This window comes from Ptychodera flava, chromosome 17 (assembly GCF_041260155.1).
Source record: "Ptychodera flava strain L36383 chromosome 17, AS_Pfla_20210202, whole genome shotgun sequence".
NCBI lineage: Eukaryota > Metazoa > Hemichordata > Enteropneusta > Ptychoderidae > Ptychodera > Ptychodera flava.
The window spans coordinates 11,604,730-11,627,814 of NC_091944.1; positions in this window are offsets into that span (position 1 = coordinate 11,604,730).

Consider the following 23,085-nt stretch of genomic DNA (forward strand, 5'->3'; position numbering starts at 1 on the left):
CATGATACACTCTATTTATTCTGATCATTTGCACGAACTTGGTACACTGGTTACTGTGACCGGAAATTGTTCAACAGATAACACACAGTACCAGCACTGAGAGCATTATAGAGAATACAGTCCGCTTTGGCCTGCTATTGCTACTGTTTTGCTGTAGCAAGTCCATATTTGTTAGTCAATGAAACCATACTTGCAGAGTCGATGCTTGTGGTGTCACACTGACAAAGAGCAAATCTGCGACCATTGTCGTTGCAGTCTTGATATTGTCAGTAAATTCAATAAAACGGAACCATCTTTGACCTGTCAAATATAGTCTGATGCCTTGTACTGGCATCAGATATTTGACAGGTCAAAGATGGTTCCGTTTTTATTGAATTTACTGACAATATCAAGACTGCAACGACAATGGTCGCAGATTTGCTCTTTGTCAGTGTGACACCAACAAGCATCGACTCTGCAAGTATGGTTTCATTGACTAACAAATATGGACTTGCTACAGCAAAACAGTAGCAATAGCAGGCCAAAGCGGACTGTATTCTCTATAATGCTCTCAGTGCTGGTACTGTGTGTTATCTGTTGAACAATTTCCGGTCACAGTAACCAGTGTACCAAGTTCGTGCAAATGATCAGAATAAATAGAGTGTATCATGTGTATCAAATACACCAGACTGGTCAGTTTTGCCAACAATTACTTCAATTCTGCAGACAACACCCGTTCGTGTCCGAAAAGCAGTTTTAAGGTGAGCACTCAATTGTATGTCGATCTCGACCTCGTCTGTCAGCGTGGAAGAACAGTGACTAAAGAATTCAACATTTGATTGACAATTCTGGCTCTATTGGTCAGATTCAGTCATACGCTTATTCCCTTTATTGACCACAACGGCCTTCATTGTGCACTTGGACAAGAAGGATTACAATTATTTTGTTGCCGTCTTTACTTCGACGAGATTCGTGGTGTTTAGGATGGTGTAAGTCATACCCTTTTCCCGGAAACAATCGTCACGTGATTACCAGATCAAACGCCGATTTGATGCACTGTCAACCTGTAATCAAGAAATGGATATTCAATGATAGAAAGCGTGACAACACTATACGCATGCTGTGTCATGATTTACTACCCAAACCAGAATCTAATAAACGCTAGCCTAAGTGTGTGTACAGTTCCGGCCAACGCCTGAACGCAGTTTGTTACTTGCGCATAAGTACAACGCAAGGACGCTGAGCGAAAGCCCTAAGCTGGATATCATTAGAATGAAACCAACACGGAACACAGAAATTCCACAACGATTGTAAAATATTCGATCCATAACATCAGTATCGGACAAATTTTATCGTTTCTCAGAGTACTGACAGATTTGTAATGTTCTATTTTCACGGAGTTGCAAAGCACCATAACATCAATGGTACATTTCTTGAAGCATGTCAGACCACGTAGATAAACTAAGTTCTTTTCATTGACAACTTTTAACGATACACTTATTGTGAAAGAAGTCGGTACTAGTAGCTGTATTATTACAAATTCGACTTTCGCAACCTTTGACTTTATCCTTTCCGACAACTAAGCTTACAATCTGTCCCAAAAGTAAACAGTAATTTAAATGTAGAAATGTTCACAACAAACACTTCCTTTGAAAACGTTTGCTACGAAATTGTTCAAATTTAAACAACGTGACATCCCATTCGTCATTGATATATTGTCCCATGGCACTAAAGGGAATAATCAATGAGAGAATTCGTTACATGCAAGAACACAATATCCATTAATGTTTGAACAAATCAATCCCACCCTGGTTTTCTGACATTCCTAGAGTACAAGGGACGCCAGAGAAAGAAAGTCTGCCAATGCATAGTCACATTTAATCCTCCTCACCAGACGCATATACGTCCCGACAAGCAATCTTTGCGACAACCTTCGAAATAGCCGATGCCAACAACAGTTCCAGTAAGGGTCCCGAAGATCTGCCAAACGAACTAGCTGAAGGAGACACATCGTTGAACAGATCAAATGTACCTCTGGACACGAACAAACCAACAACCAGGTAAAAGGCATTTTCTCCTTTGCTTTAATCATGCTTTTATAAAGTTGGCTCTTTTCCTATGAATCATCAAAACTTACGCAGAAAATCTAGATTCTCTATAAATTGACAATTTCCCCGCTCAAATCTGAATGTGAAACATCTTGATACAACTTATACAACTTATTGCAAATTCACCTAACAAATTTTTGCATGGTCCTTTTAAACAGCTAACCTGTCCCCTTGTAAACCGTAGTTGTAAGTGTACAACACACTAAAATCTTGGGAGTAAATATTGCTCTTCCTTGAGACAACACGGTATCCTATTCGTCAATAAATACTTACACACGTTTCAGGATACCTTAGATAGGGTGGACCAATGAGAGCTCATTATACGGAAAAAATACTTCATTTACGTCAGTACATTGTTTGAACAGAAGATCAAACCATAGTGTTCTCAAATTCCTATAGTGCCAAGGGCGTGAGAAAAGAAAACTGTGGCCATAGATAGCCACACTAATCCACCTTACCAGACTCACAGCCAACTATATTTGCGACAACCATCTGCCTGCAAAATGAGTCGAGAACGTCCAACCGAAATTGGCAAACTTAATGATCATGATCAAACGGCTCCTGAGGCTCAATATCAACTGTTGCCAGAAGAACGACCAAATGGCTCGGATAGGAGGTACAAATTCAATTGTTCTCCTTAGAGTAAGTATGCTATTCTAAATAAACAGGTTCCTTCAGTTCTGGTGAACAATTATGTATATATAACGACTGCCTTCATTTTTTCTTATTTTCGCATACAAATTGATCATTTTAGTAACACTAATGAAGTGTTGTTAGGAGTGAACAGAATCAAGTCTTCTCCGGTAGAATCTAACGTATTCAGGCATTCGCTTTTCTATTTTTCACCGGACGATCTCTTGGGCCATAAATTATGGGGTATGAATTCACTGAAGGAGAAGTAGACGTTTTAATGTTTGTGCAACCATCTATAGCTAGCTACGAAACTACTACAATGAAAACTAAGATTTCATGTCAAACATTGCTGGGAACTGGACGAACTCGCTGACCTTAATTCATAGGTTATGAATTAACTGTATTTGCGATTGTTTGAGCAATCGAAACCAGACTACCAATTGAACTATTTCAATGTGATGATTTCAAAGCCTGACAGACACTCAACTGAACATGGCACAACACAACAGCTTCTAGTTAAGTTTCATACTCTCTCCAATAAAAATATCAAAGCACACAAGAAGTCCAAAGTTGTACCTTCATGGGGAGGTGGCCTATTAATTCTGGGCCTCGTCTATCAATTGCTGCACAATAAGTAAAATGACAATGTCACTTAAGCGAAGAAGTGCGACCAGTTTATTTATCAACACCGATGTCGAATTATCTAGCATGGCTCTACTTTCTTATTTCCAGGGATCTCCATACTGCATATGTCATAAAAGTAGTGAACGATTGGCTTGGCAAAAATATAGCCAGACAGGTTAGACAAAAATAGTCAAGATATTTTCAAAGTCAAACGCACTTGAACGATTGGGACTTTACCTGTGCCAGCCTACTTGTTAAATGTCAGCGTATAAAATCACCGATCATCACTTGTTAAATGTGAGATATTTGAATTGTACAGAAAATCCTTGTGTCAACAATACATTATTGCGTATAATTGCAAAAATCCTAGATCAATATATAACACTGTACATTTAAGAATTACATGATCAGCAATCTAACATGCGATGCATGCATCACGTTTTTCCCCTGAATTTTACTTACATACATTTCTCCATTTTATTTCACTCGAGACCTGACACATCAAAAAGCTTGGAGATCATGAGGAGAATAATTATCGTTTCGAGCTTCTTTGTTGCGATGTTCGGAGTAGGACTGAATTACAGCATTTGGTGGACACTGGACGACTTGAAGTCATTCTACGATGTTTATAACTTCTATCAAGACAGCGCAGATATAAAATGGATAGTTTACATCAATATTTCCATTACATTTTTCATGGGTAGGTTTATTTGAACTTCTCAGTCGACCAACTTTAAGATATGTAACCGCAATTCTGATTCAACCAACCCTATGGCTTGACAGATACTGCTGCTAAATGACAAAGGCCATTACACCCCACCCCGGCACTTTTCGTTACCATAATAATGTCATACTCTTGAGATCAATGATTTCTCTTGTGTGATGTAGAGACCTGTTAAATACGGAGTGGTAACAACGGGTTTATCGTCGGCGGTCGCCTTAGCACTGTGACCATCACAACAGGTAACAGGAATTACTAGAACATTCTTCAATCGAGGTTAACTACACCGTTGTACCAAAAGAAGATCTTACGTTTTATTTGAATAGTTTCTCTCCATCACTTTTACAGGTTTAGTTACCACAAAATTTATGGATATCGAAAATAAACGTTATCATTATTTGGTTTGTATCGGCGGTGTCATATCGATGTTTGGCCTCTTTTCGTCCCGCTATGCAGGTGACGCCACCATCCTCTTTGTAACTATGGATTTATAACAGGTAGGAATCGTGAATTCCGTTTTAGTACTTTAAAACGTTTTCTCAAGGTTAAATTTATATGTATCTTGTAATTATTTTTGACTTATGTTGAAAGCTTCCTGTGCTATCAATTCATATTATACCTTCAATTGATATGATACCTTCTCTCGTCCAGAAAGTTGACATTGGGAATAAATTGAGTCAGATGTTAGCTGATAATATCACGAATAAATAATTAATATATCTATTTCATCTTAGGTGCTGGATTTGGACTGATGCTTCCACCTAGCTTGGGTCTGATCCTCAAACATTTCAACACAACGGTATTGGTTGCTGTAGTTATGGTAGCAAGCATTTGCTTGTTATTCGTACCACGTTTATTAGAGCACGTCAAAGAATTGTATGGGAAGAGAAGCATGTTTGCTATTCTGACATGTCTATATGGTCAGTTAACATGTATTCTTCTCTTCCTGTCTCTTCTTTTCTTAATCTTTACTCTGGAAATTGAATTTCCTCAACGTCCATCTAACGGAAACAATGTGAAATGCTTGAAATGTAATTTTAATTTGCTGATAAAACCTCTGATATTCAACATGGTGATTGCTGCTCTCTTGATCGGTATGGGTCAAAACATCATGGTTTTACATCTAAAGCAGATTGCAATACAAAAGGGAGCTGGTGAAAGAGATCTACAAATGTCACCCATCTATTACGGAAGCGCTATGATATTTGGATGTTTAAGCTTCATAATAATTCATTCAAGATGCAATGAAGGGAAAGAAGATAACACAATGATTATAAATCTTTGGAAATTTGGTGTGTCCCTTATTGCAGTCGTGTTGCCGTCATCGGTAGCGTTCAAACTAATTCGTTTTCCGCATTTATTGGAATAAATATCATCAGTGCTGCTGGAAGCGGTTTTTACCTGCCCTAGATGTTCGTTCTTCTCAAAGCGTTTTGCAAGGAACGAGACGATGAGAACCAGGGACAATCTGAGACTGAGATCGAGGTTCTTAGATTTATTCTCCCAGCTTTCGGAATAGGAGCCCTTGTTGGACTACCCATTGGAGGTAATTGTAAATTCCATATTATGGTTTCTCTACAAATCGACATACCTCGTCTGTAGTTTTGGTTAATGCTAATTTTTCGCTAATGTTACAATTTAAGGATGATAAAATGTTAACATATTAGATCGAGTTACTTTGTTGTCTGGTATCACATGATTTTCCGTAATACTCGAAAAAGAATTGTACTATAAGAATATATTTCCGAACTCGTCAGTTGTATAAAACATTCGTATCCTTTCCGTTCGGAACTGGACGTTCTAAATCCCATTCCTGACTAATGAAGTTTTAAAGCGTTTAGAGATTCATAAAACTTATGTGAATAATTTCTTGCTAATTATTTCATGGTTTTCAACCTCTCATTGCAGACATACTGAATACAACCTTCGGTAATGGCAGCAGCTACTATCTTGCTGGCGTAACATTAATTTTAGCATGCCCTATTGTTCTGGTGAGAGGCCATCTCAAACCGTCCAATGGGGATCGCAAAGTGATACTAATAAACAAGAAGTTGATGTTACACAGCGAGAATCTTCACTTTCAGATGATGAGGCGATAAGTCAAGTTCCGCGTTAAGATCACTGCCCTAGACCGAGAAGGCCTAAAGCTGCCCCATCAGTTTATAGAGGCTTGAAGAATAGTGAGCAAGGGATGGCATCAATGATTGTTTACTTCATTGAAAATATGACAATATTAAGAGGGAAATCCTTGTCTAATGTCTATAAATGATTCTTCAAGTAATTAAAATGTTGCTATACTACAATATCCCGGTAAAACGAATACAGTTTTTACTCATAAACTATCATAACGAGTACCCCCTTTGCTTTCCTGTGCATTGAAAATATGACTATATTAAGAGGGAAATCCTTGTCTAAAGTTGCATTTGACGACCCTGCAATTACATTTTGCGGGTTAGCATTAGGATTAGTCGTAATGACGTTCTTTTACTGCTTTATAAATTTGTATTGTACTCATGAGGTCTTTCATGATCTGATTGTCGCTTTCGTTTCATTGGAAAATGCAGCATTTTCACCAAACATATTAAATACGACGCTTCTAATGGTATATTCTTTATATTGAGTCAAATCTGCAGATTAAATATTTTCTCAAATATTTGTGAAACTCTAAGTTGTGCTTCATTGCTAATTTGGAATAAAGGTCAATGATAAGCTTAGAAATTATTTTATAATTTTGTATAAGCGATCGTAAGTCATTATCAAAAAGAGATAAGATCTCTCGATCAGTATTTTTAACTTTTGCCTCTTTTTCCTTGAGTAGTGATGCACATCGTTCCACGGTTTGCTTTTGTTGTTGTTTAAGCTGAAACATACTTTGACCGTAAAGCCCGATGGAGCTGCACATACCGAATCGGTCCACTAAAAGCAGCTCCGAGGCCTCAATCTCATTTCGGATATTTGCGATACCATCATTTAACTTCGCTTCGCCAACACCGAGAGAACAAAGTGTTAATGTGTGCAAACCTCCGTCATCTCATAATCATAGTGATTGTTCCTTGGTGATAAGTGTTTATGGCCAAAGTTTCCATTAATGGCCAACGCGATGGCAATTACCTACTTGTTTGATTTCTTACAGTTCGTATCGACCTGTGTCTTCCATAATTTGCTCGTAATTTTTGAGATTATCATTGACCTTTATGTCGAATTAGAAATGAAATACGAAAGGGAGGAAAACCGTATAAAGGAGAAAAATAACAAGGGATGTAATACAGTGTGTCTGTCTCAACTGCAAATTACATTCATCCTTTATTGATAGGACGCATATATGCGTATAATTAGACGTTTGTGTCTGTTTGATTAATATTCGTTCAAGTGTTTACACAGGTTTATATTGTCTACATCAATTCTGCAAAACAATCCCACCATTTAAAGTTTACGCTATGGGACCAATATCACCAGAGCCAAATAAGCTGGCTATCGCTAGTTTTTTACCAAGTTTTTGATATATTTCTTACTTATACTCAACGGTTATTTTTTGACGTTTGCTTTACATTTATGGGCAAACTTTGACTTTGTTTCCGTCAACTGGTAATGTTCAACATATTGAAGATATTTCTTCGAAGACAAAAGTCTTTAATGACCAAAATTGTAGTTTGTATTTCGTTGATTTTGACACGGTTTTTGTCAGTTTTATACTTTTAAATACTGAATGTTTTCAACAGTCCTAATTTAGAAAAATGGAAATTAGAACTGCTCTTGCAGTGATGGATAGATAGATAGATAGACAGATAGATAGATTCGTAGAATGATGGATAGGTGGAAAGATAGATAGATAAATGACACTCCTTATTGTCATAACTGTGACCTTGAGAATGGTTGAAATTTTAATGTTTTTGTGACTCTTCACATGAATTTTGTAGTCAGAACTAGGAACCCGACTCAAACAGATGGTGGCGCTACTGTAAGAGCAGAACAATATTTCGACAGCGTGTACAACACGAGAGGATAGTTCACCAATACAGACTGAACTAACAATGCTCGATTTCTAAACACCATATATGCTTGTCCTCTCCATACGTTCTTTATTTGTTCGCTGTTATTCCATATCGGCGTACGTGACGAAATGGATTAGGAAACGGAAACTCGTACATTTCCTCAAATGCGGTAACCGCAATTCAGGGTGCGAGGTTAATAGCCATTGTATTAATAATACATACGGCTAGTTTTCAATCGGGTTCGAACCCACAACATACGGCATCAGTCGCCTAGCGGAGAGGCCACAGAGAGAACCGCACGGCTAAATCCCCACTCTCAAAAAAGAGTGGTTCAATAGCCGGCTAAGTTGTTACATTTTTCTGACTGAGACCGCTCCACACGTTGTAGAGTTCGTGAAGCACTTACTCACGCATGCTCACTATCACACATCGCACATACAAACTTTATCGAAGCGAAGAAACGAATTCATCGCTTTAACTGGGCGAACGATAACCTCGGGGACAATTCTGTCCACCAGCAGAGTAGGAGCCATTACGGCTAGTTTTCAATCGGGTTTGAACCCACAACATACGGCATCAGTCGCCTAGCGGAGAGGCCACAGAGAGAACCCCACGGCGATCATGTTTAACGATCATGTTTTTGAAACGCTAAATATGTATACAAGAGTCCAACAGTTTAAAGTGTGTAGTTTAAATTGCTAACACTTTCCAACAAGAGAATTGCTAGTTTCTATTGTGATGACTGAAACTGTTTGTATAAGTTTGTTTATAATCTTCATAATTTCCTGTGTGACAAAAAATACTTAAGTATTTTTATTTCTTTATAAATGCAAGAAGTAAAATTTAATGTAAACCTTACAGCTACATTTTGTGGTCTACAAGTTAGTACCATTTTTTAACTCAACGTACAGTATTGTTTTATGTTCCTCATGGTAGAGTATTTTATGTAAGGGACGCAGAATCTTACGACAAATTAATTCGCTTATTGACGGTATAGAGTGACGCTCAGTCTCTTCGAGTTATTGTAACTACTTAAAAACTAGTTTGCATTTTAGAGTATTTGAATTTTTAAAGTTTGTCTGTATAGTCGCTAAGTCTTTATTTTTACAGATTCAACATGACTGTGGAAGTCATAATACATAAATAAATAAATAAATTTATAAACAAATAAATACATAAGTAATGAATAAATAAACATGAACCTGTTCCCGTGTGGCTTTAAAACCCATTACCATGAAGTGTAACATCTTAACTTGCTTGTTCCGCGGCATTATCACGATCAAAAAGCGAAGACATACCATGTACTTGCATTGATTTGTGCAAAGTCCTGGTCCACGCATGAACGCAGTCTGTCTCATGTAACACACTACCAACCAAGAATGCCGAGCATAATCCCTGGAGAATATTTCACTCGAACAATTTTTACAATGGGCTGAGAATCCGTAAAGGTTGTAAACTATTCAATAAGGGCCAGCACTCCTAAGTTGTTGCAGTATTTTAATGTTGTGTACACAGAATTGCGGTACAAGAAGCAAAGCACCATTACCATCATACCACGCAGATAATCTAGGTTCTACATCATTTGACGATTTTTCGACAGAAATCTGAATGTGAAACATGTCGATACAACTAATGCCTCTATTATTACATATTCAACTTTTTGCAGGTCTATTGCGACGTCTATGCTCCCTGCCTGACCCCTAGTAAACCGTAATTCAAAGTGTACAACACACGCTCCCTTGAAAATCTTTGTTGCGAATATAGCTCTTCTTTCATACAACACGGTACCTCATTCGTCAATTCATACGTTTACACGTTTATGAATGACCAATAGGAGCTCGTTTCACGGAAATATATTTCATTTACGTAAGTAGTCATATACATATATAACGTTCAAACAAAGGATCAAACCCTAGTGTTCTCACATTCCTATAGTGCCAAGAGCGCGTAAGAAGTGGGAACTCTTGACAAAGATAGCCGCACTAATTCACCTGGAGAAGCACATACGTAGAGAAAACTGTCTTTGCGACAACTATCTACTGCAAAATGAGTGAACAGATTGAAATCGAAATGGCCGAAAGTGCAGAGGTTCAAAAGACGCAAGACACCCAACATTCACTGTTGAAAGGACAACAAGAAAAGGAATCAGATAAGAGGTAAAATTCAATGGTTCTGCTCTGAGTCTAGTATGCTTTTCTAAATAAGCGGGTTTGGTCTGTTGAATCATTACGTAAACTATGTTACGATTCCCTTCCTTTGTTCTTATTGTCTCCTGCTAATTGACAATTTACCGCGAATTAGGTGTCGTTGTAAAAAGAATAAATCCTTGTCCGATAGCGTCTAACGTTTTCAGGCAGTGATCTCTAGGACCATAAATTATAGGATATACATCGAGTGTAGGAGGTTGCTTGTGCAACCGTCTATGACTACCCGCGCCGCCAACTACTATAGTGGAACGATTTCCATAACAAAACCATCCTAGGAACTGAACTGGATGAACTCTTGGACTGTATTTGCGATTCCTTGAGCAACAGAAAGCGAACTACCTATTTAGAACTATTGCAATGAGATGGTTTTCATAACAAAGCAGGATTTACCTTATGTTCATGATATCTATGGCAAAACTCCGTTTCCAGCAGACATTAAACCGACAATTTGAAGCGTTACCTAGTAGAATACGGACATACAAAGATTTTAGACCCCGTTCAATGCGATTCGGCTTATCTGGCACATCGATCAACTTAACCTAAATTCTGCCGCATATCACTGACGGCTATGTTGCAGCCCACTTGAAACATATGCTCGCCCTCAGCAGTTGAGACGAACAAAGTTCAGGTAAGCGACATATATTGGCTTGCAAGGAGTAGTAAGATAGATTTACTTTATAATAACCTGGTTTATTTGCCATTTGACTACGAGTTCAAAAGGTTAAACTTTCCTGTTTACTAGATACAGATTCGTATCACTGGGGACACTCAATGGAGAAACAAAGTAGCTATACACTCACCACGTCATATACCGGGCCTCGTCTATCAATTGCTACCCAAGGAGTGAAATGACAGTGATGCTTACGCGAAGAAGTGCAACTCGTATACTTGTGACTGTCAGAGCCAAATCATCTAAGCTTCTAGGGCATTCCATACTGCATATGTCATAAAAATTAGTGAATAATTAGCTTGTGCAAAAATATAGCCAGGCAAGACATAAATAGTCGAGATATTTTAATGTCATTCGCAATTGAACTGCTATTAGGATTTTACCAGAGCTAGCCTACTTGTTCTACGTAAGCGTAAATCATCTCTTGTAAATGCAATGCATTAATTTGTGTAAAACATCCCAGTGTCAGCAGTACAATGTCGGGGATAAATAGCAATAATAACATGGTAAGCAGTTCAACAAACGATTTATGTCATCATGTAAATCAGTAATCAATCAATCAATCAATCAATCAAAAGCATTTATATAGCGCCAAAATCCATTACGAGGTAATGTTCTAAGGCGCTGAACAAGAACACAAAAATCAAAAAGCTCTCTCAAAGAGATGCGATTTCAAGCCCTTTTTAAAGGTGATCAACGTAGGCGACTGGCGAAGTTCCAACGGAAGACTGTTCCACAAATCGGGAGCACATCTTGAGAAGGAGCGTTTCCCATACGTTTGCAGGTTACACCGTGGCACACTAACTTACATTTTCTGTTTTATTTCACTGGGGACCAAAGCAGTCAACAAGCTGGCGAACCAAAAATCTTGAAGAACATTATGAAGAACATTAAGAACATTATCAGCATTTCGAACTTCTTTATTGCGATGTTCGGAGTCGGGCTGAATTACGGCATTTGGTGGACACTCGATGATTTGAAGTCATTCTACGATGAATATAACTTTTATGAGGAAGGCAAAGATGTAAGATGTATGGTTTACATCAACATTTGTATTACATTTTTAATGGGTAAGCGTTATTCAAACTTCTCAGTTGACCAACTTTCAGATATTTAACCGCAATTCTGATTCAACCAACCCTGTGACTTGACTGATAATGCTGCTCATTAACAAAGACCATGGACATCTTCAACCCACTTCGGCAATTTTCGTTTTCTGCCGTACTCTTCAGATCAATGATTTCTCTTGTGATGTGGAGACCTGGTTAAAGCGGAGTGGTGAAACGGGTTTACCGTCGCGGCTTTCGCCTTGGCACGTAATCTCGTCATTCTCACAACAAGTAAACTAAATGACTAGAACTTTCCTCAATCGAGGTTAAGTAGCCACCATTGTGCAAAGAGAAGATCTTACGTTTTATTTGAATATTTCTCTCCATAACTTTTACAGGTTTAGTTACCACAAAATTTACGGATATTAGAAATAAATGTCTTCAATATTTGGTCTGTATCGGCGGTATCATATCCATGTTCGGGCTCATTTTGTCCTGCTATGCAAATAACGCCACTGTCCTCTATGTAACCTATGGATTTATAACAGGTAGGAATTTCAGGGTTTAAAACTTAATCGCATAGTCCCGTGTTACAACGTTAAAACTGATTTCTCAAGGTCAAATGCATATGCATATCGTATTTCGTAATTTCTATATGGCCGATGTTGAAAGATTCCTCTGCTATTAATGAACAATATGCCATACCTTCTACCGTCCACAAAGTTGATGTTGAGAATAAATTGAGTCCGATGTTTGCTGATAATGTCACAAATAAACAATTCTCTGTTTCATCTTAGGTATCGGATTTGGACTGATGCTTCCACCTAGCTTTGGTTTGATCCTCAAACATTTCAAAGGATTTGCATTGGAAGCAGTTCTTGCTATTGCTTTTATGGTGGCAAGCATATGCTTATTATTAGTACCACCTTTATTTGAGTACTGCAAAGTAATTTATGGTACAAGAAGCGTGTTTGCCATTCTGGCGTGTCTATACGGCCAGTTAATATGCATTCTTCTCTTACTATCTCTTCTTCTCTTGTTAAAACCTCCTCCATGTGATACATCATGTATGGTAAACAAAATGAAATGCTTGAAATTTTCTTTGCTGATAAAACCAATAATATTCGACATGGTGATTGCTGCCCTCTTCATCGGTGTTGGCCAAAACATCATGGTTCTACATCTAAAGCAGCTCGCAACGGAAAAGGGAGCTAGTGAAAGAGATCTACAATTGTCACCCATCTATTACGGAAGCGCTATGATATTTGGATTATTGTGCTACGTAATATTTCCTCCGAGGTGCAAAGGAGGTGAAAAAGATAATATTAAGCTTATGAACCTTTGGAAATTCGGTGTGTCCCTCGTTGCAGCTGGTGTTGCCGTCATCGTTAGCATTCAAACTAATTCGTTTGGCGCATTTTTCGGAATTAATATCATCAGTGCTGCTGGGAGCGGTTTTTACCTGCCCTTGATGTTCGTTCTTCTCAAAGCGTTCTGCAAGGAACAAGACGATGGAAACCAGGGACAAACTCGGACTGAGATCGAAGCTCTTAGATTTGTTCTCCCGGCATTTGGAATAGGAGCTTTAATCGGACTACCCATTGGAGGTAATCGTAAATTTCATATCACGGTTAAAATCACAAGGATTTCTTCATAAATTTGTTGCACTGTTTTTTCTGATGTTAACTTTTTAGAATCATTTTCAAATATTAACATATTAGATTATATGATATATTTTGTTATTCGGTGCCAAATTTGTTTTTCCTCGATACACTTGAAATAGAATAATGCAAAGAAATATCCTAATGTTGTAATATATAGGTAAGGATTGACTTTTATATTTCGGCTATTTAATTTTGCAGAAAAATCGGTACTCCATTTCATTTGGAGATTCGACCCTGAATCTGAATACAGAGATGATTCCAATTATAATAGATATATTTGATTACCGAATAAATTGCTGTTTAGGTACATACCTTATGGTACGAGGGTACGTCATGCACCGAATACGCATGCGTACCCTCGCACTATAAGGTGTGTACCAAAGCAGCAATTTATTCGGTAATTAAATCTATTTGCCATAATTTCGTGCTTGGCGAAGTTTGCGAAGCCACAAGGTTGCGTGGACACGGCCTCAAGTTTCAGGTTATATCTCTCAATCTTACAAAAAATGTATTTTACCGATATTTTTTGCTGCTTTCTTGCGTTTTACGCTGAATAAGTCACAGGACAGATCTTCCTGCCCCAACACGTCTCTGTGATGGGAAACGTTGTCATGAGGTCAGAAAGGTCTGTTCTGACCGAAATTGCGCAAAAAAGCAGCAAAAAATGTGAGTAAAATATTTTTTTTGGCAAAGCTGATAGATTGGAAAGAGTGACAACACCGACGTAGCTTCTTTTGGAAAGTACCGTGTGTTGTGCCCCCTCCCACACTCTCACATCAGAGCGCCGCTAGCCTAATGCTATGGGACGAGTGCGAAGGCATCAGGCAAAACGTTCGAACTGCAATGATCAATGATACTGACTAAAGCGGCTATCGATAGTTACCATGGATATGCAGACGTTTCGATCGATTGGTATTGGCAAGTTGATAATAGAACCTCGAAACATGGATATAGTTGCTGAATCTGTAGGCATGGTTTGGAGGTTACATGTGAGAGGGGCCGTGGCCGTGTCTCAGTGTAGTCTCATTGATATCATGAGCAATCATTTCGGGTTTTTCATGTCATTTCCATGACCACTCAATCATGTCAATTTCTGACCGGAGTTCCAGGGATGGAGTCAAACTTGTAGTCCGTGGGCTGGAGGGGCCTACCGTTCACCCCCCCCCCCAATAAACCTACCACATGGGTATTTTTTTGTTTTTTTGGATCTGCTAAACTAGAAAAAAGATGTTAACATTGGATATTTTGGGATGCACTACCTGTCTGCACTGGTTTTTGATTTGTATGTACCGCAAAAAATGGCGAAAAATGGGTAGGGGTAGGGGGTACTATATCCTCCCCTAAATTGAGTAAACTAGCATGAAATAGCACAAACCTTACATTTTTTGAAAGCTCAGATACTGTTCTTTCTGAGGAATACCAACTTTAGCAAAATTAATTTGTGTACATAGAATAGGACGACTTTAAAATGATTTTTTTTGACAATTTTGAAATTTTTTACCCCAAATACCATGTAACAATTGTGATTTACTTTTTATTAAGCAAAATTTTCACAACTTTTTGTGTTTAAATTATTTATTCCGACATATTAAACAAGAAAAAAAGTGTTAACATCAGATATTTAACTATACACTACTTCTCTGGCGTCAATTTTGAATTGCGTGTATCTGTATGGGGTGTGCAAAAGCTAGGGGTAGGGGTACAACATTCTTTCCTTGATGAAGTAAACTGGCTTGAAATGCCATATACCTTATAGTTTTAGAAAGCTTAGATACTGGTCTTTCTAAAATACATAAGTTTTTAGAAAAAAAATATGACGTCATATAATTGGATGACTTTAAATCGATTTTTCTGGTAATTCAGCAATTTTAACAAGAAGAAAATACGATAACTATTGTTTCCTCCAAATGAAGCAAATCAAACAGATGTATGGATGTTATTTAGTAGTTGCAATGTGCTGAAGAAGAAAATAAATGTCAAAATTGGGTATTTACAATGCATTATTGTCTCTACTCACTAAATTGCAAGTTTTGCTACATTTGTATATCGTGAATGGGCATTTTTATTGTTATGCAATGAACTTCAGTAATGCACAGCCTTAAAAAGAAGACTTTAAAACGCACACACATAGTCATATTGCCATTTTCTCCTTAAAGTAAATAGATTGTTGTTGACTGTCATATTATGTAATTTACTTTTTAATATCTTTTTATAAAATAATTTTGATGAGACGTATTTGGAAAATTGTCTTTTCCTCCTTGTCTTACTTATACAGCAAGCATTGTTAACAATCTATTAGGCCGACGGCTAGAGGGGGCATCTACGTGCACCTCCCCCCCAACCGCACAGAATAACAAACCTGTATTTTTCAGAAGCCTTGGGATCCCTAGAATAAGAAATAGGATTTTAACAGACAAAATATAGGGACTCAATAGCTGTTACGGTCATGTTTGGAAGGGTACCGCAAAATCACGATTTTGTGACCCACATGGATTTTTGTCAAACCTGTCTTCATGTACGTCATCTGCTGAGCTTACTGTTTAACATGACCTGGCTTATGGGGTATCATTAGAAAGGTGATTTATTCTTCTTGAAAATAGTATATAGCAATATGCAATATCTTCTACACTTTTCATGGAATAGGGCCATAATTTACCCCATACCCCAAAGTTAATGTCGCAAAATTACTGTCAAAACTAATCTAAATTCTACCAATTATTTACCTAGACATCATACAAAGGGCAATGCTGTGTATAAAATTTGTGTTATTTGCTGCAGGTACATGTTAGAAACCTGAAATAAACTTTTGAGAGAAAAAATATTGGGATCATGTAGCTGTAACAGTCATATTTTGAAGGGTTCCGCAAATCACAGTATTACTGAATCACGTTCGTTTTTGTTAAATCTGTCTTCTTGTAAGTCTTCTGCTGAGCTTATTTTGAACATAACGAGGCATATGCGGTATCATTTGAAAGTTAATTTACTTTTCTTTAAAATGATATATTGCAATATGCAATATCTTCTATAGTTTTCATGAAGTGAGACCAAAACTTACCCCATACCCCAAAGTTTTATGTTGCAAGTTACAGTCAAAACTAATGTCAAATTCTACCAATTATTTTCCTAGACACTTTACAAAAGGCAATGCTTTGTATAAAATATATTTTATTTGGTACAGGGACATGTCAAAAATATGAGTTAGACTTTTAACAGACAAAATATTGGGATTGAATGACTGTTACTTGCATGTTTTGAAGGGTACCGTGAAGTCAGAGTATTACCGACTCGCATATGTTTTTGTTAAATGTGTCGTCTTGTAAGTCATCTGCTGAGCTTACTTTTTACCATAACCTAGCTTATGGGCTGCCATTGGAAAGACAATTTATTTGGCTTTAAAATGACATATTGTAATATACAATATCTTCTATAGTTTTCATGAAATAGGACCAAATCTTACCCCATACCCAAAAGTTTTATGTCGTAAATTACTGTCAAAACTAGCATTTAATTTTGAAAAATTCTATAAAAAAGACAAACTTTGTATGAAACCTATTTTATTTATAAAGTTAAAGAGACATTTCCAACTATGAAAGATACAATAACAGGATAATTATTGCGATTTAATAGCTGTTAGCATCATGGTTTGAAGGATAGCAGGATATGTTGCTGAAACCCGTGAAATTTTATTAAAGAGGTTTCCATGAAATTATCTGCCAACCTTTATTTTGTCCATAACCCAGATTGTAGGGTATCATTACAAAGATTTTATCACTCTTATTTTTAGCATATCATAAAGTGCATTATCATCTTAAGTTGTAATGAAATAGCAAAAACCTCATCACCCCAGCCCTTAGTTTGATTTGCAAACTACATCTGTTCTAAAACTTTGCAGTTTGCGAATTTGGGATATGGGGTAAGTTTTGGTCCTATTTCATGAAAACTATTGAAGATATTGCATATTACAATATGTCGGTCGCTTTCTGGCAAAAATTGTCTTTCCAATGATAGCCATAAGAAAGGTTAGAGTAAAAAGTAAGCTCAGCAGATGACTTACAAGATGACACATTTAACAAAAACACATACGAGTGGGCAAGACTGTGACTTTACGGTACCCTTCAAAACATGACAGCAGCAACCATTCAATCCCAGTATTTTGTCTGTTAAAAGTCTATCTCATATTTGTGACATGTCTCTGTAGCAAATAAAACAGATTTCATACAAATCATTGTCTTTTGTAATATGTCTAGGTAAAAGTTTGGTAGAATTTGAAATCATAGTGACAGTAATTTGCAATATAAACTTGGGGTATGGGGTAAGTTTTGGTCTTATTTCCTGAACACTAAAGAAGATATTGTATATTACAATATGTTATATCTAAGGAAAAAAAAACTTTTTTAATGATACCTCAATAGCCAACTTATGGTAAAAAATAAGCTCAGCAGATGACTTACAATAAGACAGGTTAAACAAAAACTTATGCGAGTTGGCAATACCATGATTTTGTGGTACCCTTCAAAATATTACTGTTACAGCTACAGCATCCCAATATTTTGTCTAAAGTCTAATATTTTGACATGTTCTTGTACCAAATAAAATATATTTTATGCAAAGCATTGCCTTTGTAAAGTGTCTAGGAAAATAATTGTAGAATTTGACATTAGTTTTGACTGTAACTTGCGACATAAAACTTTGGGGTATGGGGTAAGTTTTGGTCTCACGTCATGAAAACTATAGAAGATATTGCATATTGCAATATATCATTTTAAAGAAAAGTAAATTAACTTTCAAATGATACCGCATATGCTTCGTTATGTTCACAATAAGCTCAGCAGAAGACTTACAAGAAGACAGATCTAACAAAAACGAATGTGATTCAGTAATACTGTGATTTTGCGGAACCCTTCAAAATATGACTGTTACAGCTACATGATCCCAATATTTTTTCTCTAAAAAGTTTATTTCAGGTTTCTAACATGTACCTGTAGCAAATAACACAAAGTTTATACACAGCATTGCCCTTTGTATGATGTCTAGGTAAATAAATGGTAGAATTTAGATTAGTTTTGACAGTAATTTGCGAAATGAACTTTTGGGTGGGGTAAATTATGGCCCTATTCCATGAAAGTATAGAAGATATTGCATATTGCTATATACTATTTTCAAGAAGAATAAATCACCTTTCTAATGATACCCCATAAGCCAGGTCATGTTAAACAGTAAGCTCAGCAGATGACGTACATGAAGACAGGTTTGATAAAAATCCATGTGGGTCACAAAATCGTGATTTTGCGGTACCCTTCCAAACATGACCGTAACAGCTATTGAGTCCCTATATTTTGTCTGTTAAAATCCTATTTCTTATTCTAGGGATCCCAAGGCTTCTGAAAAATACAGATTTGTTATCCTGTAAGGTTGGGGGGGGGGGGGGAGGTGCACGTAGACGTCCCCTCTAGCCCATGGCCTAATAGATTGTTATTAATGCTTGCTGTATAAGTAAGACAATGAGGCAAAGACAATTTTCCAAATACGTCTCATCAAAATTATTTTATAAAAAAATATTTAAAAAGTAAATTATAAAAATAGACAGTCAACATCAATCTATTACTTTAAGGAGAAAATGACAATATGACTATGTGTGTGCGTTTAAAAGTCTTCTTTTAAGGCTGTGCATTACTGAAGTTCATTGCATAACAATAAAATGACCATTCACGATATACAAATGTAGCAAAACTTGCAATTTTAGTGAGTAGAGACAATAATGCATTGTAAATACCGAATTTTGACATTTATTTTCTTCTTCAGCACATTGCAATTACTAAATAACATCCATACATCTGTTTGATTTGCTTCATTTGGAGGAAACAATAGTTATCGTATTTTCTTCTTGTTAAAATTGCTGAATTACCAGAAAAAATCGATTTAAAGTCATCCAATTTATGACGTCATATTTTTTTTCTAAAAACTTATGTATTTTAGAAAGACCAGTATCTAAGCTTCCTAAAACTATAAGGTATATGGCATTTCAAGCCAGTTTACTTCATCAAGGAAAGAATGTTGTACCCCTACCCCTAGCTTTTGCACACCCCATACAGATACACGCAATTCAAAATTGACGCCAGCGAAGTAGTGTATAGTTAAATATCTGATGTTATCACTTTTTTTCTTGTTTAATATGTCGGAATAATAATTTAAACACAAAAAGTTGTGAAAATTTGCTTAATAAAAAGTAAATCACAATTGTTACATGGTATTTGGGGTAAAAAATTTCAAAATTGTCAAAAAAATCATTTTAAAGTCGTCCTATATTATGTACACAAATTAATTTTGCTAAAGTTGGTATTATTCAGAAAGAGCAGTATCTGAGCTTTCAAAAAATGTAAGGTTTGTGCTATTTTATGCTAGTTTACTCAATTTAGGGGAGGATATAGTACCCCTACCCCTACCCATTTTTCGCCATTTTTTGAGGTACATACAAATCAAAAACCAGTGCAGACAGGTAGTGCATCCCAAAATATCCAATGTTAACATCTTTTTCTAGTTCAGCAGATCCAAAAAGAACAAAAAATACCCATGTGGTAGGTTTATTGGGGGGGGGGGGTGCACGTAGGCCCCTCCAGCCCACGGACTATTGGTCTCTGGCAGTTTCCAGTCAGATGTAATTCAAAGTTAAGTATATGGCGGTAGTTCCGTGTAATGATATTAACCGGGCCGTAGTTCCCTGCACAAGCCTGGATGTAGTAGATTATTCAAAAGAGCTAACAAATCATTGAAATTCGTTCGCACTTCAGGTAACGGACAATTTTTCTAGTCTCAACTATCTCTACTTGAGACTTAAAAAATTGCTCATTTCACCTGAAAGTTGCGCACGGATTCAGTGATTTGTTAGCTGCTTTTGAATAAGTTGAGTATATATGATTTTCAAACTCTCTTTGCAGACGTATTGAATACAAACTTCGGTGATGGCAGCAGCTACTATCTCGCCGGTGTGACACTTATCTCAGCATGCCCTTTAGTTCTGGTGAGGGGCAATCTCAAATGGTGCAAAAGGGGTCGGGAACTGGCACAGGATAATCATGAACCATGAGGGAGTGAGAATCTTGGATGTCAAATGATGAAGCGACAAGATGATGGGGTACATCTTAGGATGACTATCCTAAACCAAGGAGGCCTATAACTACCACGGCAGCTTGGAAAGGCTTATAGAATAATGAGCTCAAAGAAAATGAACATTTAGCAAATAGTGTACTCTATAGACAACAGTATTTGCTTATTCTATAATTTAGATGTTCTTAAAATAATTATAAAAAGTTACAAATGCGCATGCACTGACTTACTATGGTGAATATGTTAAGAATGTCCCAGGAGAACAGGTTCAAATATTGACTCACAACCTATCGAAAAAAGTGTGCCATTTGTTTCTTAGTCAGAAATAGGAGAAAACTTTACGGAAAATCCTAATTTGTTATTGCATTCGATAACCCTGCAACCATACCTGTAAAGATAAGACACATTAACTTGATTGTATTGTTACATAGAGCTTAACTTACTTTATGTTGACTTTAATGATCTGAGTTTTTCTTTGAATTTGTTACGTGAGCACATGAAGTAGTTTTACCAATATATGAAATATGAGCTTCGTAGTGCATGTTCTTTACATTGAATCAATTAGAGGAAAACTGTGTCTGTAACAGCTTTATTTTAATATTTAATCTTGATAAGACGCGTATATGCGTGTAATTAGCAGTTTGTGTCCCTTTGATTTGTACACTTCCCATAATTCAATTGTTTGCACAGGTTGGTATGTAAGTGTGTATATATATATACAAAAAAAATACGCCAATACAAGTTCACGCTATGGAACCAATGTCACCAAAGCCATATCAGCAGATGGTTATCACGAATTTTTACCAACTCCTTTGTTAGATTTCTTGCTCCGAAATTGTTTTAGACGACTGCTCTACTTTTATGGAAAGACAGTGATTTGTTTCAGTACATTGGTCATGTTCAATATTTTGGAAATATATTTTTTAAAGGAAAGAGTTTTTCTAGGGCCAAAATCATATGTTGAGTTTAATTGATCTTGTCATTTTTCTTCGTCGTGTAATTATACTTAAATATTTTCTTAAAAGAAACACGATATGTTTTCAACGGTCTACTTTTATTTAGAAATATGAAAAATCGTTTTAGAAATATGAAAATCGGAACTGCTTTGGCTTGCGCGTTAACCATATATTTTTACATTATGTGTTTTGTCGATTGACTTATCTCCTTCTTGTATGTATATATTATTGAGTGATAGATAGATAGATAGATAGATAGATAGATAGATAGATAGATAGATAGATAGATGACACTTTACATTGTCAAGGCTGTCATTAGACAAGGTTGAAATTTTACTCTTTTATGATTCTCTATTTGGAATGAGAGGATAACTGACTAATATATATCAAACTAAGAATGCTCGATGTCAAAAAACCATAAATGCGATGTTGGCCATTTTTCAGTCTCTTCGAATAATTTTAAATACTCAAAAACTATGTATTTCAGAGTATTTGACCATTAAGGCTTGTTCGTATTGTTTCTATGTCTCTCTACTGTTGTAACCTTGTGTCTGTATTTCTACTAACAGCCCTCGGTGAATGACCATGGCTGTACATTGGAAGTCATTATTAATAAATAAATAATTAAAAAATAAACATGTACGTGTTCCCGTATGGCTTTGGAAATTATTTTTCGGGAAGGGTAACATTTTGAGCGAATTTTTGTCTCTTAGATAGCGATGAGCTTAGTGTTTCATTTCTCTGTAAACTTAAAAAGTACGATACCGTTGAACCAATACAATACCACAGAAGTTGTCGACCTTTGAACTAATTATGGCGTAACCGTACCAATTTTTGTACAGAAACTAGGCTGAAACCGAAACTACATACAGTTTACTACTGTTGAAGTCTTGCTACACACCACTCTATAATAGCGTACTCCATATCTGCCAAATTTTATGAAGAAAATCTCTCTCGTTCACTGCCGCCACTGAAATCTCCGAACAGCTTACTCTTAAAGCGACGACGAATAACTACAGAAGGGCACGTGCGAATTAGTTTTAGTAACATCATTTAAAATGTGTATAGTTACAAAAGCTAGCGGTAGGGATATCAAGGGATGGCAGCCAGCAGTAGTTGAGACACTGGCGCGTTGTGGTCGAAATGCTTGCCTAGATTTTGTAAACATAAATATCACCGTAAGAGGCACTATGTAAAAGGCCTTGGAAAGTCATACTATGTTTTATTACTTCGGCTATTGAACAACCTTCCTCAACATTCACAATCATTATGTTTACTGTACATGCAGCAAAAAGGCAACTAGAAGATGTAAAGCTAGTTTCTGAAGATCCAAAGTCCAGTCTATCAAGTACGCGGCTATAGTAATTTGACTCTCACT